Source organism: Sturnira hondurensis, unplaced genomic scaffold, assembly GCF_014824575.4.
Source record: "Sturnira hondurensis isolate 20B ecotype Veracruz unplaced genomic scaffold, ASM1482457v3 Scaffold0004136, whole genome shotgun sequence".
Lineage (NCBI taxonomy): Eukaryota > Metazoa > Chordata > Mammalia > Chiroptera > Phyllostomidae > Sturnira > Sturnira hondurensis.
In genome coordinates, this window is record NW_028076767.1 from 19,807,268 (window position 1) to 19,820,402 (window position 13,135).

At 43.6% G+C, this 13,135-nt stretch overlaps 1 protein-coding gene across 4 annotated transcripts in view; it reads left to right on the forward strand.

Moving 5' to 3' along the window:
• The window catches only part of RALY (RALY heterogeneous nuclear ribonucleoprotein), a 91,156-nt gene that overhangs the window by 62,079 nt on the left and 15,942 nt on the right, over window positions 1–13,135 (forward strand). The window contains exon 3 of one of the 4 annotated variants that reach the window (XM_037043891.1): window positions 5,927–6,090. The exons of 2 other annotated variants lie outside the window; for them this stretch is intronic. The gene's annotated coding sequence lies outside the window, so the exon portion shown is untranslated. Of the gene's footprint in view, window positions 1–5,926; window positions 6,091–8,413; window positions 8,439–13,135 lie in introns of those variants that run through there. One more of the 4 variants, XM_037043892.1, reaches the window with a different exon arrangement.

Genomic DNA, 13,135 nt, shown 5'->3' on the forward strand with positions numbered 1-13,135 from the left:
GCCATTTACAGAGTGCTGTCTCAACCATTATCTCATTGACTGCACATAGCAACTTGTGGCATAGACAAAACCTGCTTTCCAGATGGGTAAACTGAGGTCCACAGACAGTAATTTGCCCAGAGTCACTGAACTATTCATGCCAGAATCCGGGGGTCCTGACAGCAAACAGGTGCTAAGTCATAGAATGTAGGCTCCTTTAGATCCATTTACTTTATACAAGTCTTGAATATACTCCATGAGGCAGAGACTTTGCTGTATAAGAGACGCTCTGGTGCAGTGCCTTCCATAATAGCAAGGACTCTCGGTATTTATTCCTCTGTCCCCAGCCAGGGCCTGGTTCCAAGAATGTTTTGCTGTTTTTAGTCTCAGTCTGCCAGAAGCCGAAGGGAGCAGATGGCCACAGCAATGTGGATCATGAGGTTGTGTTCCCAGGCAGGACTGAAGGATGAGTTGAAAGCCCTAGACTCATCTATTGCTGCCTAGTCCCCTGCCTAGGTATTTTTTATCCCAGAGCAAAGTGAAGCTGGCCCACCCTATTCCCCACAACTCCCATTGGTCTCCTAGATAGATTTTTCCCGCCTCCGGATAGATTTCATACTAAGGATTCTAGGACCTGCTGTCCAAGGCGTGTTCCAAGATGAAGTTCGGGAGTCTCACTCCACAGCCAGTCTGGCCTCTCATCTATCTGCAGGCCTTCTACCTGGCTCCTGCCCACTCTTCTGCTTTTACTCCAGACTCCCAAAGCAGATTAGTTGTTGAACGTGACTGACAACCGCCTAAAGAGTAATCATTACTGATACTGAGAAACCCACCTGTTTCCTGTTTATCCAAAATCCTAACTGGAAAATTTTAAGAAGCACTATTTGAGGATGGTGACTGGGATAAAGACAGTTGACTTCCATGATGGGAAGCCTGCAAGAACCTGAAGTACCTTATAAACTGAAGGGAAATAACAACATTTGTTCACAAAGTTTCAAATGCCCTGTATATTCACATCTTTATACTTTACAGAGCTCTTTCATACCTGTTATTGCCTTTGAATGTTAGAGCAACTCTGTGAGGGAAGCAGTGTAAGAATTACTATACCCACTTGACATTTGAGACCAGGAAAAGTTAATCAAGGTGGCAGAGCCCCAGGCAGAACTAAGATTTGGGAGATAAGTAGTCCTGAGTTTGGAATCTGGTGCTTACCATTTTTTAGCTGCATAACCGTGGGCAAGTTATTTAGCCTCTCCAAGCCTCAGTTTTCTTCTCTATGATAGGAAGATAATATTCTTATGGTTGTCTGAGGATTGATGTAATGCAGGGAAAATGCTGGCACAGTATAGAATAAGTATTAAGAGCTTAGTTAACTGTAGACTTTCCCCTCGATGTTTTAAATGTCGTACATTCTGAGTTGGAGAAGACCACTCTCACTACAATAAAATGAACTACATGTAATAAATTCCTGTTGGCTGGAGTATTATTCAAGTGCCTCACTGGGTTAAGAGAACTGGATTAGTGGGAAGCAGGGGTGCTCCAGGCACTAGCTCAGTGCTTCTGATGCAAATCACAGTGCATTTGAGCTGGTTAGGGACCCTAGAGATCTGTTCCAGTGTGTCTTCATCAGAAGAGTTGTTAATAGTCTGGGAAAAGTCAGATTGAGTAATGCCAAGTACAATTCTTTATTACTGACTTCTTTTTAAAAAATATTTTATTTATTTATTTTTAGAGAGAGGGGAAGGGAAGGAGAAAGAGTGGGAGAGAAACATGAATGTGTGGTTGCCCCTCGTGTGTCCCCTACTGGAGACCTGGCCTGCAACCCAGGCACATGCCCTGACTGGGAATTGAACCGAGATTGTGTGGTTTGCAGGCCCGAGCTCAATCCACTGAGCTACACCAGCCAGGGCTATTACTGACTTAAAGCCTTTAGTGTTCATGTGATTCAGGGAGGGGGTGGGAGGTTAGAGTATACTCAGTTCCTGTCTTTATTTGACTTTGGAGCCTTTTTCCTGAGCAACTCTTAGGAACGTCTTGAGGAACACTCATCTTCTACAGGAGAGTTCATGCAACACTGATCTGGTCCAGTTTCTCCATTTTCTAGATGAGGCAAGTAAGGCCTGTAGCCGAATTAATAGAGGCAGTGCACAGTAGAACCAAGTCTGGAGTTCAGTGTGCCTCACGCCCTCTTGGGCCACAACACCATTTGCACTCCACCGTTCTTCCATTTCTAGCCAGCAAATCATAAAATTACAGAGCGATTCTGCAAACCACTAATCAGAGAACATTGTTGAGAGAGTCAAGCTTTCTGTTTTGATGTGTTTATCCCAGAAAACAGGAAAATGAGGGAAAAGAGGCTTAATGGCCACCAAATGTTTCCAAACAATTGAAGGACCAGGGGTTGGGTAATTAGCTCAGTGTCTGGAAAGGTGCCACTAACCCATACAATTCTAAGTCCTCCATCACCATCTTCCATCATTAAATTCAATGGGTAGGAATGTGCAACTGGATTTCTATTTAGACCCTGACAGAGGGAGTTGTCCTTGGCATTTGGTGAGGGCTAGTCTTGAATTTTACTAAGCCTTCTAGTTCAGATCTAGTAAAAATATTACCTTTGCATTTACAAAGTTTTATAGTAGACTTTGTTTTTCAAGAATACAGAAATATTTTTATTTTCTCATTTAATGATACAAAACAAATGCTGACAACGTATTCACATATAACTTTATAACTTTTCCTCGCATTTACAACTGAACAGATTGGAAGTGCTTTTAATTGCTATACGACCATACCGTATTAGCATTTAAAAAGTTTATTCCAGCCCATTTCTTCTTTTATAATCTAAAATACCTTTATTATTTGATAATAAAGGTATTTATTTATTGATAATTATTTGATAATAATAAAGGCATTGTTGTTTGATGGTAAAGGTAAAGTTGTTTGATGAGATAGATCCACAGGAAGACTTGGGCCCAGGGTCAATCAGTCCAACTTTCAGCCCGTTTTTTCCTGTAGTAGCTCCCAAACAAAATGCACCTGGTACTCAGAACCATCCTGTGACGTAGAGTTTCTCTTCCGTGTCCTTAGTGTTCTCATATGAGGACACTAAGCCTCAGAGAAGGTGTGGTGACATGTCCAGTGTCTGACAGCAAATTAGCAATGTGTTCATTGCTGTATTACAGGTGCCTGACATAGTAAATCCTCAAGAAATGTTTATCAATTAAATAGTTAGTACATTCTCAGGAATGAACTTCAGGTCTTCTGACTCTTTATCCAGTGTTCTTTCCATTAAGCCAGCATGGTGGGGCCCAGTGGTTGGGCCTGTCTCGGGGTCACCAGATAATTCAGAGAGGGAGTGCTGGGTCTGCCTTGCTTTTTAGTTACTGACAAGGCCAGTGGTTTCTAGCCTTTGCTTTTCTCTGCTTGGTGAAGACCTCGTATATCTTCTCCACCACAGAAAGCCCATTTTCAGCAGTTTCTGGGCTCTAAATTCAACTTCTTTGAGCCTCTCTGCTCCCTGTAGTCTGTTGAACAAAGACACCAGTGTTCCCCAGCTTCTCTCTCTGCCTCTCATTTGTTTTCCCCTCTCCTCACTGTCTTGCCTGTCCTTCAGTCCTGGGCACTGTCCTTCAGTTCAGGACACAAGCTAATGGGTAAGGAACTTGGACTCATCTCATAAACACTAGTTACAGAGTTCACTTTAAAGGAGTTGCCGTGTCAGGAACACCAAGAAACTATTTACTGAAACAATTCCACCTACGATTCTTTTCTATGTTAGCTGAAATTCACAGCATCTACTGGTTGCCAGGGCGATGTGGTGGCTGGGATTGCAAAAATTAATAAAAGAATCTCCGCCTTCAAGTTGTTAAGAGTCTGATGGGGAGAGACAGATGTATGAATATGAACATTCAACAAATAAATGCTGCGACAGAGGTCTGTGGAGGACATCAGGGTTCGTAGGGGAGGGAGTGACAGATTCAGGCTTTCCTGAAGAGTTTTTATCAGGGCACCACATCATTTGTACTTAGAAAACTTGCATCCAGCCTCCATCACTAAATCAGAAATTGGTTCTGGCTCTGCTTTACTGATGCAAGCAATCTCCGTCCTAACCTCACTCACTGGTAAGAGGGTGATATTTGGAGCCGCCTATTGAATGGGGCCAATACGTTTAGAAAATTCCTGGATGCTTAGCTTACCTGGTACATTATCTCATTGAATTTTCACAACAATCTTGTGGGAAGGGTACTGTAATAGTCCCATTTTACAAATGAGAAAAACTGAGGCACATAGAGGTTAAATCATTTAGCCAGCATCATACATCCGGTACATGGTAGAGCTGGAATTTGAACCTGAACAGTCTGACTCTAAAGTCAGTATCCTGAAAGGGCTTCAGAAAGGGCCATCATGACCGTGATACAGTTCTTAGCTCAAAGAGTTGTAAGAGTGAAAAATAATATCCTTAGTAATATACTTACCATATAATTGATTAATGAATCATAATGTTCACTTATATATTATAAAACAGCCTTTTCTAAAGGCTGGGGTATATTGGGCCCTTGCAAAGATGCCTCCTTTCTTTCCTAAGTTTCTCCTGTATTTGTTATCTGTACAGCCTGCCTCTTTGTTTCTTAAAAAGAATGGATGGGCCCTGGCTAGTGTGGCTCAGTGGACTGAGCACCAGCCTGCAAACTAAAGGGTCACTGGTTCGATTCCCAGTCAGCGCACAAGCCTAGGTTGTAAACCAGGTCCCCAGCACGGGGCATGGGAGAGGCAACTGCACATTGCGTTTTTTCTTTCTCTCTTTCCCTTCCCCTCTCTCTAAAAAGAAATAAACAAAATCTTAAAAAAAAAAGGCTTGGGGGACAGGGGACAGGGGTACATGGTGTTTAGCTGATACCCCCTGAGCTCCTATCCTGGTTCAGGACCTATTTTGAAAGGCAGGGTTTAATGCTAAGATGAAATAAATTGTGGTCCTTGCCCTCCAGGAATGCAGTCAGTCTAGGAGGGGAGATGATACAGAAGAAGGAAGGCAAGAATGACTTGCTTTTATATTAATTGTTGAAATAATCATCCTATTAATATCCTTGTCAGTGTTGAAGCAGCTATTACTAATGTAGAAAGTAGTAATAGTAATACCTTAGAGAAGGTCAGCAGCTACTCACAGGAGATTTTTTTTTAACATCACAGTTTTATTTTTATGGGAGGGAGGTGGTGGTATTCCTAAACTGCTGGTCGGGCTAGTGAGACCTTGGCTTGAGGAACATATTATGGGGAAGGATTTGTATCCCTCAGGCCTCCCCCCTGGCCACCCAGTATGCTCCTTAGTTACCACTTCATAGCTTCTTGTATGCAGGCCCTTCTTTCTTTTGGCAGAATGAGCAAGAAGGGGAGGTAGCTTTCTGGAATAGGACAGTCTGCCAAGAGAAGCAGTGGCTGAGCATCTGCTGAGATTGGCACGGAGTACCTCCAATTAATCGATCTGTCAGTACTACTGGAGCTTCTGCCATGTGCCTAGCAATGTGTTAGGTGATGTGAACAATCCCCCAAAGTTCTAGGCTGCTTGGTGAGAAAAGCCTAACACATAAAGGGAGCCAGCACAGACAGGATACTTTGGGTGTTGACTTGTGTGGTTCAGACTTTGAAGAGCTGTAGGAACTTATGAGTACCTCCTCACTGAGCACTGTTCTGAAAGTGACTTAGGAATGGGTCATAACTCCTATGAAGTTTAGGCTCTTCGGTGACCCACAAGGCCCTTTTCGATCTGGCCTTTGCCAGGCTCTCGGTTCTCACCTTCTGTATCATCCAGGCTACATCCAAGCCCAACTACTGTCCAGCTTTCACAACTTGGCTCATGTTGTTCTAAATATTATCTGTGTGTGGGCTCACTTCACTTCATCCCTCTGGACAAGAGCAGAACTTGATAACTCCTCTCCTGTCCTTTCGGTAGGTGACATGCCTCTAGGTTCCCAAGTGTTCCCGTCACAGCCCTGTCAAGATGAAACACAGGTTCTGGTTTCCCTGAGATCTCTACCACTGGCCTACCTACTCCTGTGGGATAGGGTTGTACCTTGTTTGTTTTTATACTTTGTACGGTCACTTTGGCCATAACAGGTGTTTAATAAATTATTTTTGGATAAGTGAATAAATAAGTAAATTTTTCAGCATATTATTCTAAGTAACTTCTTTGTGGCGTTCAAAACTCTGTAGACTCAAAAATTAGTCAACACAGGATACCATTATCTTTACATATATGTGAAAACACGAGGATTTGCTTCCTCCCTGCTAATTAACATCCCCACCCCCATACAATGTGATAATACTTATGGTTCTGGTGAGGTTGCTATGAAACTGGAATTCATTGGTGATAGCAATGTAAATTGGTACAGCACTTTTGAAAAGCAATTACGCAGTATATATCTCAAGAACCATAAAAATATTTATACATTTTGACACAGTAATTTCATTTCTGGGAATCTGTCCTAAGGAAATAATTTAATATTTAGAATAACTTTCCCTCAGATGTTATTATTCGTATTAGTGAGAAATTGGAAAAAGCCTAAATGACCACCTAAACTTATGACCAGTATCTCAGCAGATCCCTGAAAGGAAGGCTCACTGAGCCACACAGTGTGCCCCATCCCCGTGCGTACCACATGCAGACTAGTCTAAGAAAAGTTGGGGTCAGATCCCTACTTTGGAGTCTGATACTCAGCTGTTCCTGAACAGCTGAATTCACACTGACTCGTTCACTGTGTGACCTTGGGCTCTCTGCACTAGGGTTTACTCATCTGTAAAGTGTTTGACATATAATTCCTCAGAGGATTGTTGTGTATGGATTTAGTTGTCTTAACTCATGAAGGGGTTTGTAAGCCACATTAAAGGAATTGGTGGCAGGAAGCTGCTGATGGGTCTTAAACAGGAGGTGAAAGGGACAAACTTACTCAGTCACTCAAGAGGCAGATGCTTAGTAATGATTGTGGAGTTAATGTTACCAGAGGGACAAAGGCAGAGTAGCTGTGACTCTGGTGTTATTCTTGGTCCCCTTTGGGCCAAACATACGGTATGTGGGATGAGTCTTGGAGCTGAGCCCTAAGTTATGTTTAGGTTTGAATCCTGGAGAGAGATCAGCTTCTTCCCTTCACTTTTCTGAATGTGGGGAATTAAATATATATGCCAATGCATATGCTTTCTGCAGGATTCAGCCTTTGTGGGGCCGTGAGGGGTGGCATTTGGGTGTTTTCAAGGAGGATTGTTGAAATGAGGAAAATACTGATTTCGCACAAAAGGATTGTAATCAGTTGTGCCCCTTACACCTGAGGGGCACAGTGCTTGGCTTCAGTGCCAAGCTGCACATCTTCCCCCGCCCCTGCTTCCAACCTACTGGCTTCTTGCCTGGGTGCCTCTGTCTAGGGAGATCTGCAGCAGCTGTCCATCCCGGGGAGTACTCCTGTCCACGTGTATATAGTGCATCCGGGTAATGGTGCACTCCATGTATTATCTCCTTTGACCCTCACAACAGTCTGCACTGTGAATGGGCAAGGCAGGGGGATATTTTTACCCCCGTTTTACAGATGGGGAGCCTAGAACCACAGAAAAGTGAAGTGCCTGAGTTCACACCACTAGTAGATGTGGGAATTGAGCCCCAGGCTCCACCAGTAAGCAGGAATCCAAAAGCTGATAATACCCTAGTACTACTTTTAGTTATGGTGAGGCCCATCATGGAAGTGCTTACGCCTCCCTCCTTGTTCCTCAGAGAGTCCCTTGCTTCCTGTAATGTAGACTAGAAAATACATGCACCACCATGGCCCAGCCTCTGCAGCCTTATTCAGAAAAGAGTAGCCACAGAATGAGGATTTTCATCAGACACAGAACAGTAAGCAAACAGGTTTCTTACAATATCAGTTATTTAGGGACCTGCTGCCCAGAAGGGGAGCACAGCATGCCTTCTGTGTCCTCAGGTACAAAGTCCTTTCTTGGGACCTTCACTGAGGGGCTTCTCCCTGTGCTCAGTTCAAGTTGTATTCTCAGGGGGCTGCTTTTTTCTAGATACTCATTTATTTATCAACACTTAATGAGTTGCCTACTTCTGTGATTCATTTTTGTGTTCAGGACACGTTTCCAAATACTAGAGGTTTGGTGACACACTTGAAGAGACTTTACTGAATCCACAGTGATAGTGTTCTTTTCTTGACCACAGTTTATCATCTCTAGGTTAGTGTTACAGAACTTACTACCTTCCTTTTTATACTCACAAGGAAAAAGTCTTAGATTCAAATCATAATAGTAGCTAATGTTTGCATACTTTATCTTACACCAGATACTGTTCTAAATATTTACATGAATTAAATCATTCTGTTCTTCAGGAAACTTAGAGGTATTTTACAGGAGATACAACTGAAGCATAAAGAACTTAAGATATTTCCAAAGGTCGTGTCACACAGCTAGTTCAGTGGCAGAATGTAGGCTTTTTGGCTTCAGAGGTTACTCTCTTGACCATATTACATGGCCTGTCACATGGGAGTAAACATTTGGTCTTTAGCTCCTACTTGATGGCAGGTCCTGTTCAGAGCAGTAGGTTTCACCTTTTTCTCTGCACCATGTCATATGACACCGAGCTCTGGGTTGTGCTGAAAGATAGCACCCCATAAGCTCAGTCAGAACAAACAGAAGTTTTGTATATGGACATATTTGGCCATGCACCTGGATGGTTCAAGGTACCCTACTGCGGTTTGGCACATTGGTTAAAAGCTACTCATCTGCCCTAGCCAGTCACACTTGGGTGAACAGTGGCATTCAGGAGTGAATCTGATGTCCATCTTATTCTTAAGAAACTCCCTGGAAGGAGCAAGAAGACTGCTTTATAGACAGCCATGATACGAGACTGAACATTAGAAATACCAAGAGAGGTTGGGAAACTAATGAAAGGAAGACTTCTGCCAAGATGGAGGCATAGGTGGAAACACTGTGCCTTCTCCCACAACCAAGTTTGAATACAACAAAGGTTTGGAGAACTAGGATACACCCAAAGACCAGAAAATGGAATTATACGGAAGTCGGACAACTACGAACCGTTCAACGGGGACTGTAAGAGAGGCGGAGCCAGCAGTGGAACAGGGTCGGGCAGGACAGATCCCCCGACCTAGGCGCGCAGGCAGCCCAGAACCAGCCGGGGTGTGGGGCAGACTGACCACGGTCACACATTCGTGCACAGTGAGACGGACCACGCAGGCCCCAGGGGGCGAACCCAGTGGTGGAGGGCTGACGGTGGTGGCACACTCGCGTGCAGTGGAACAAAACGCCTGGGCCTGGTGGTGGTGGCTGTGGTGCCGGTGGGGGACGCGGCGGCAGACGGGAAGCCATTGTCCCTCTTTGACCCCACCGCCACATACAACGTCACAACCCAGCGACTTAGTTGCCCTGCTCTAGTGAACACTTTAGGGCTCCGATCCTGCTACTTAACAGGCACCAACAGCCCAAAAGATGGCGCAAGAAGAACTCAAAGTCCCAGAGCCGATAACTCTAAGCGACCGAGAAATTGCCAGCCTCTCAGAAGCACAATTCAAGACACTATTTATCAGGATGCTCACAGAACTGGTAGATTATAGTCACAAATTAGAGGAACATATGAAGGCTAAACTAATTGAAATGAAGGGAGATGTCCAGGAAACCAACAGCGATGGAAAGGAAACTGGGACTCAAATCAATGGAATGGACCAAAAGGAAGAACGAAACATCCAACCAGAAAGGAATGAAGAAATGAGAATTCAAAAAAATGAGGAGAGGCTTAGGAACCTCCAGGACATCTTTAAACGTTCCAACATCCGGATTATAGGGGTACCAGAAGGGGGAAAGAAACAGCCACAAGTGGAAAACTTATTTGAACAAATAATAAAGGAGAACTTCCCCAGTCTGGCAAAGGAAATAGACTTCCAGGAAATCCAGGAAGCTCAGAGAGTGCCAAAGAAGTTGGACCCAAGAAGGAACACACCAAGGCACATCATAATTACATTAGCCAAGACTAAAATGAAGGAGAGAATCCTAGAAGCAGCAAGGGATAAGGGGACAGTCACCTACAAAGGAGTACCCATCAGACTGTCAGCGGATTTCTCAAAAGAGACCTTACAGGCAAGAAGGGGCTGGAAAGAAGTATTCCAAGTCATGAAATCCAAAGACCTACAGCCAAGATTGCTTTATCCAGCAAAACTTTCATTTAGAATGGAAGGACAGATAAAGTGCTTCTCAGATAAGGTCAAGTTCAAGGAGTTCATCATCACCAAGCCCTTATGATAATGAAATGCTAAAGGGACTTATCTAAGAAAAAGAAGATGAAAAATATGAACAGTGAAAGGACAGCAAACTCACAGTTATTAACAACCACACCTAAAACAAAAGCAAACCAAGAGGACAGCTAGATCAGGAGTGCAACCATAGAAATGAAGAACACATGGAGGGTTAGCAAGAGGGGAGTGGGAGGAGGAGAAGGGGGGAGAAGGCACAGAAAATAGCATAGATGGTAGGTAGAAAATAGATAGGGGGAGGGTGAGAATAGTGGGGGAAATACAGAATCTAAAGAACTTGAGACACGTGGTTACAAACTAAGGAGGGGGAGAATGGTGGGGGAGGGAGTGTGCAGGTGGAGGGGAATGAAGGGGGGGAATAGAACAACTGTAATGGTATAATCAATAAAATGTATTTTAAAAAAATAAAAATAAAAAATAACCCCCCCCCCAAAAAAAAGAAATACCAAAAGAAAAGGTCTAACATGCCTTCCCTTCCTGGCTGGTTTCTTCACACCCTCTGATGTGTGGAGAGAAGATCCAGGAGTACCAACCTCTGTAGGAATATACCTTCCTCTCAGACCCCCAGGCCTCAGGAATGTCGTTCAATCCCTGTTAAACCTAGATTGTTCTCGAAGGATATGGCATGACCTAGAGCAGATGACCTGAAGTATTTGGTGGCAATTTTTTTAAGGTTTTATTTATTTTTAGAGGGGAAGGGAGGGAAAGAGAGAAACATCAGTGTGTGGTTGCCTCTCACACACCCCCTACGGGGACCTGGCCTGCAGCCAGGCATGTTCCCTGACTGGGAATTGAACCAGCAATCCTTTGCTTCACAGGCTGGCACTCAATCTACTGAGCCACACCAGCCAGGGCTGGTGACAAATTCTTGAACTCATCCTTGGCCTATTTACCAACTCTTCTCTCTTTCTGGAGGGAAGTAAAAAGGAAAAATACGAGGTAAGTTTTTATAAAAACACCAGAGCTTAAAGAAATCAGGTTGAAGGACTTGAAAGAAACTTAATTCTCTTTCTTTTTTTTTTTTGCTTTGGTTTTCATAGAATTTGATGAGGTAGGTGAATGGCTTAGAGCTGTGTTACTCGTAGTGTAGCTCATCAAATGATACAAGTTTCCAAACTTGCTGGTTAGTGATAAGTATGTAAATTGAAAGTAAGTGCTTAGAAACTTTTATAGTAATTTGACATGTTTATCGTATTTTACAATTGTGTTTGTTCCTAATGGATTGAAGGTTTAAAAAGCAAAACAAACAAAAAACCAGTCCTTTACCCTAAATGGTAAATAGTGTTGAGAAGTATTGGCTTCTTTAGTGTGACAAAGTGAAAAGGCTTCAGTCTTGTCTGTAAAATAAGATTAATAATACCTGGAATTACATGATGATGAATAATATTTGGGGATACTTAATATGGGCCTGCCTCTGTGCTTTCCTTGTGCGTATATTACTTAATCCTTACCACAGTTCTGAAAGTAAGTTTTGTTATCATCCCCATTTTTTTGAACTTGGATAGGTTAAGGGACTTGCCGGAAGTTAAACCTGTAATTGTGTATGTGGGATTTGAATGAGAGCTGAAACTCTTAACTATCATGCCATGTTCTGTGTAAAGAGCCTGACACACAGGAAAGCTGCCTGTCATTCCATTTTCTCTACTAGAGGTCTGAAGACGTGCTTTCTCATTCCCTTACTGACCCTAACTTATTTTGAGACCTTGGGCAAGTCTTTATACCATAATTATATCATCTGTCCTCAGTGTCAGTGACTATGTTTTATTCATCTTAGGTTCCCCAGCATTTAGCTGGACGGGTCTTGACATAATCGGTATCGGGTACTGATGTAATTGATTACGATCTCTAAGGGTTTTTTCAGTCTCTACTTTCTCTGAACATCCAAGGTACTTTATATCCTCTCCCCTCCCTCTTGAGCATCGTATTTTCAACTACTTCACCTGGCAGCATGGTCTTATTTCCTCATGTCTGTTTGTCTTCGGCAGTTTTGAACCTGAGTACTCTGAGACAGCCTACATGGTGCCCATGGTTTTAGTCGCTTGTGAAATGTGTCTAGACTAAACCTACCAGGGGTAATACAAGTAAGGGGTGGAGGGAGCTGGCTTACAAAGTCAGAAACATGCTCTTACTCCATTCTTACCCAGTGGGGCCTGAGCCTAGGGCAGCTCTGCTGGCAGCCCTGCCAGGCCTGAGTAATGGCTGCAGCCTGGAGCAGGGTTTTCCGTGAGCTCCATCAGGGTCTCCAGTAATTGGAACATGGCACCTTCCGACTCGTAATGGATGGTAGAACGAGAGGGGCATTTGTCACTGCCTGACTTCCCTGCGGGAAAGAGGCTCATAAGTCACAGCTGACAAACCCTTTGATGACTTTTAAACTTCATTTACAGAAAAGAATAGCTATAATCAACCAACAGCAAGCAGTGACTAATCTTGCCACATTATCACAGTGAGGAGCCAGCCCTTAAGGCATGGGAAGGGGGGCCATCCCCCAGGCTCACAGCCAATACTTATTGGCCCTTGGAGTTGAGAGTATGCTCTTAGCAAGGTCCCATGAGTTTATAACTAAAGGATCAGAAAAGTATTAGAAGCTGACCTCCTCCCACAAGGTACAAGGGAAGCTTAGCACGAAGCCACTTCAGGGCAAGGTGAAGGGCACCAGCTGTGGTCTCATCCAGACTGGTCACAGCTCCAGCATTACCTGGCTTGTGTAGGACTAAACTCCAACCCTTAGTTTCCTCATATGTGAAAGGGGCATAATACATACCATCACCTACCTCAAAGCAGAAGACAGTGCAGTTCCTAGCATATAAGCAAATGTTGGTAATCATAATCACGATCATACGTTAAACCCTGGGAGA